Source organism: Babylonia areolata, chromosome 27, assembly GCF_041734735.1.
Source record: "Babylonia areolata isolate BAREFJ2019XMU chromosome 27, ASM4173473v1, whole genome shotgun sequence".
Classification (NCBI taxonomy): domain Eukaryota; kingdom Metazoa; phylum Mollusca; class Gastropoda; order Neogastropoda; family Buccinidae; genus Babylonia; species Babylonia areolata.
This window is the reverse complement of record NC_134902.1, coordinates 13978864-13983863: the sequence shown is the minus strand read 5'-3', so window position 1 is coordinate 13983863 and position 5000 is coordinate 13978864.

The window sequence follows — 5000 nt, the reverse complement described above, 5'->3', positions numbered from 1 at the left end:
TTTAGGCATCATCCTATCAGAGAGTGGTATAGTTGTGGTTAGGCATCATCCATGACTAAGGTTATAGCTCTGATACACACATCACAAAAAAGATTTCGGATTGAGCCCAACGTTACATCACACAAACACAGGTGAAAGCATTGAGACTAAGCAACACAGCCTAAAGCAGAGAGACAGATAAGACACAGACATAGGACACCCAGACCACTAGAAAAACAATGAGGTATACCCTGTGAGGCACATCCATCACAGCAGAATGGTAAGCCTGAGAAGAGACACACACACTATAGCAGAAAATAGACGAAACACGCTGGCACGGCACATCACACTAGCAGAAGAACTGACCCAGACAAAGCTGCGTACAGCCCGACAATCACACAAAACAATTCCTTTGCTTTTGTTCAAATGCTTCCCCGTCTTCTAGCCAGGTTGGAAGTTCTAGTGAGATCAAAGGACTTCACTCCTTAGCAGAGTCGGGTATTGCTGTTGTGGTTAGGAATCATCCTAGCAGATGTGGTATAGCTTGTGGTTAGGCATCATCCTAGCACAGTGTGGTATAGCTTGTGGTTAGGCATCATCCTAGCAGAGTGTGGTATAGCTTGTGGTTAGGCATCATCCTAGCAGATGTGGTATAGCTTCTGGTTAGGCATCATCCTAGCAGATGTGGTATAGTTTCTGGTTAGGCATTATCCTAGCAGATGTGGTATAGCATATATGAATTTGTCCGAACGCAGTTACGGTGATGCCTAGCCTCCTTATGAAGCTGAGACTGAATCTCTGTATGTATTTATGTATGTATGCGTATGTATGTCTGAATTTATTATGCGTATTTATGTATGTCTGAATTGCTTTCGAATCTATTCAGATAATCAATTTATGATCAAGACGGCTGCATAGTTGGAATGTTAATCAACCCATGGTACTTATAGGTAAAACAACAACAACAACAACAAAAACAACAAGACTATTCCACACTGCCCAGCACCCCAACCTCACACACACACACACACACACACACAGACACACACACAGACACACACAGACACACACACAGACACACACACAGACACACACAGACACACACAGACACACACACAGACACACACAGACACAGACAACAGACACACACAGACACACACACAGACACACACACAGACACACACAGAGACACAGACACACAGACACAGACACACACACACACACACACACACAGACACAGACACACACACAGACACATACACAGGCACACACACAGACACACACAGACACACACAGACACAGACACACACACAGAGACACACACAGAGACACACACAGACACAGACACACACACAGACACACACACACACAGACACACACACACACAGACACACACACACAGACACACACACAGACACAGACACACACACAGACACACACACAGACACACACAGACAGACACACACACACACACCTAACAACCTCTCCTTTCCCATTTCTTTCAAATGCTTCGCGCCCGGTGCTTTCTCAAGTCCCCAGGTTGGAAGATTTCTCAAGGGAGATAACAAAGTGACTGTCAGCTGAGCCCGTTGGCGGAGAAGGCGTCGGGTTTGCGGGGGTGGGGGGTAGGGGAGGGGAGTTGGGGGGGGGGGGGGAGGAGAAAGGACGGTTGGATGGGCCTAGCGATGAGCGTTTGATAGTCCTGATTGATTCGCTCACGTTCCCGTCCTAAATTTCTATTACCCGCTCGTTTGCACACGGCACTGCCACGATGAGGGTGTAGGGGTGGGGTGGGGGGTTTGGAATGATGAGCTTCATTTGCACGGATGGAAAGTTTTGAGGGATTTTGGTTTTGTTTTGTTTTGTTTTGTTTTGTTTGGTTGTTGTTGTGAGTTATTTTCCGCGAAACTTTCTTGGAGCTACATTGTCAGGGGCATTCTCGAAGCTTGAGTTATGAGGGATCAATAAAAAGAAAAGAAAAGAAAAGGAAAAAAAAAGACAGACTGCAGAACTTGGCATTACAAAGCTGGCTTGAAAACATCGGTGTGAAGAATAAGGTGACAATACTGTAGTAGTAGTAGTAGTAGTAGTAGTAGTAGTAGTAGTAGTGTAGAGACTGGCATGTCATCTGCCTAGACCTCTCGGCCTTTTTTCTATGTCCCCATCGAAATCTTCATCTTCACATATTTCTCTCTCTCTCTCTCTCTCTCAAAAAAAAAAAAAAAAAAAAAAAATCTTTTGTTTGTTGTTGTTGGGCGGGATACGCCAAATATGCTTCTGCAAGAACTTTGAAAACTGAAATGGGAATGATGATGATGACTTTGTTATAAAAGAAATGTCGGTAGTGTATGGTGGCACTCCATAATCAATAGAAGAAAGGTTTGCGGTATTTTTCAAGACAGGTTTGCAGAGCACAAAGAAACAGAGTAATAGAATGTTAGTAGAAAGAGTATATCTGGTGTCGTGAGTGTGAATTAAAAAAGGAGAAGACAAAAAAAAAGAAGAAAAAAAAAAGGGACATCGACCAGTCAGTTTTATGGTCTCCGTTTGAGAGAGAAGGAGAAAGAAAGAAAGAAAGAGAGAGAGAGAGAGAGAGAGAGAGAGAGAGAGAGAGAGAGAGAAACAGACAGACAGACAGACACATAGCATGCTCACGAGAGAGAGAGAGAGAGAGAACAGACAGACAGACAGACAGACAGACAGACAGACACATAGCATGCTCACGAGAGAGAGAGAGAGAGAGAGAGAGAGAGAGAGAGAGACAGACAGACAGACAGACAGACAGAAAGCGCACGAGAGAGAGAGAGAGAGAGAGAGAGAGAGAGAGAGAGACAGACAGACAGACACATAGCAAACGCACGAGAGAGAAAGAGAGAGAGAGAGAGGAGATAGCATGCGCACGAGAGAGAGAGAGAGAGAGAGAGAGAGAGAGAGAGAGAGAGAGAGAGAGAGAAACAGACAGACACATAGCAAGCGCACGAGAGAGAGAGAGAGAGAGAGAGAGAGAGAGAGAGAGAGAGAGAGAGAGAGAGAGCATGCGCACGAGAGAGAGAGAGAGAGAGAGAGAGAGAGAGAGAGCATGCGCACGAGAGAGAGAGAGAGAGAGAGAGAGAGAGAGAGAGAGAGACAGACAGACAGACATACATGCGCACGAGAGAGAGAGAGAGAGAGAGAGAGAGAGAGAGGGGGGGGGGGATTGTGGGGGCGGGCGGGAGGAAGAGACAGTCAAAAAGGGACAGAACCGCAGACAGAGAACAGAGCTGTGATTGAGTGGCTGAGACCAGGGGACGGAGCATTAAGCCGCATTGGAATATGAAGGACGATTCCCAGACAACTCCGAATTGGCAAGAAAATCTTGTTCAGTGACTGGTGTTTGTGGGGTGCGGTGGGTGGGTGGGAAGGGGGGGGGGGGGGAGGGGGGGAGGTGTCTTTACTTCACCAAGTCTGAGAATGAGCATGTTCCTGCTCGTTTTCTTTCTTTTCTTGTTCTCTCTCTCTCTCTCTCTCTCTCTCTCTTTAAAAAGAAAAAAAACAGATGAAGCCAAGTAGCCAGTCCATCCAACTGTTGTTGTTGAAAGTGTGTCTGTGACTGTTCTGTGTCTGTTTTACAGACACACCATCTTTCTCTGTCTGTCTGTGCAGGAACTATCCAGTAGAATTCTAGAGGAAAATAGCAGGAAAGGAAATCAGTCTTCAGTCTGCGACACCCCCCCCCCCCCCCCCCAGTCATTTCTCTCTCTCTCTCACCCCTCTCTCTCTCTCTCTATATATATATATCTGTATGTGTGTGTGTGTGTGTGTATGTGCGCGTGTGTGCGTGCGTGCGTGTTCGTGCGCGTGCGCGTGTGTATATGTATGTGTATGCGTGCCTTCTTCTTCTTGCTTTAAAAGAATGACAATAACATTAGTTTTTATTGCGGTTTTAAGAAGGAAAAACACATTCGGATTCGGATTCGGATGGTTCATTAAAAAAAAAGAAAAAAAAGAAAAGAAAAAAAAGCCCATAGCCCTTCATGGTGGTTGTGGTGGGAGGGGGAGGAGGGGGTTAGGGGGGAGGGGGGAGGGGGCAAGGGCGGGGCGTGGGGGGGGGGAGTGGAGGGCCGTAGGGGGGGGGGGGAGTGAGGTGGTGGGGGGCATGAACAAACGTTTTCTGCGTGATGGTCTTCTCCATGAACTCTCGTAATACAAAAAAAAAAAGACTTAGTGTTTGCTAACCTGGACTGGGTAGGAAGAGCTTGGGAAGTCAGGGTATTGTTTCTGTGCCATGCTTACCTCCCACAGCAACTCCGGCACTGATCTCCCAGCTGCGTGTGGCTGTTCCCTGCCAGTAGTGTATCGCCTTCATGTTGAAAGGAGTCTTTGAGAGACACAGAGACAGAGAGAGAGAGAGAGAGAGAGAGAACTCAGAACTCAGAACTCAGAACTGTTTTATTGTAGAAGGCCTTCTGACCCATTACAATGTTGAGCACACACACACACACACCCCATCCCACACCTCCACACCCCTTCCCACATCTCCCCCCCACCCACCCCACACACACACTTGCGCGTGCGCAGACTCGATTTTGTAAAACCGGGCATGCAAACACATGAATCGAAAATTCAAAAAGGTAAATGCCTTCCATCGTGAGCAAGTCCGCTTAAACATGTACGTTCGTTGTTTTAAGAGAGAGAGAGAGAGAGAGAGAGAGAGAGGCAGAGAAAGAGACATAGCACGCGTATGAGAAAGAGAGAGAGAGAGAGAGAGAGAGAGAGAGGGTAGAGAGGGAGACATAGCACCCGTATGAGAAAGAGAGAGAGAGAGAGAGAGAGAGAGAGAGAGAGAGAGAGAGAGGGGGTAGAGAGGGAGACAGAGACAGAGAGAGACACAGAGAAAGAGAAAAGGGGGGGAGGGGGAGGGAGAGAGTAGGATGGAGGGGGAGAAAGAAAGAAACAGAGAGAGAGAGAGAGTAAGAGAGAGCGGGGGAGAGAGAGGGAGAGGGAGGGAGGGATGGCCAGGAAGGAGGAGAAAGAAAGAAAGA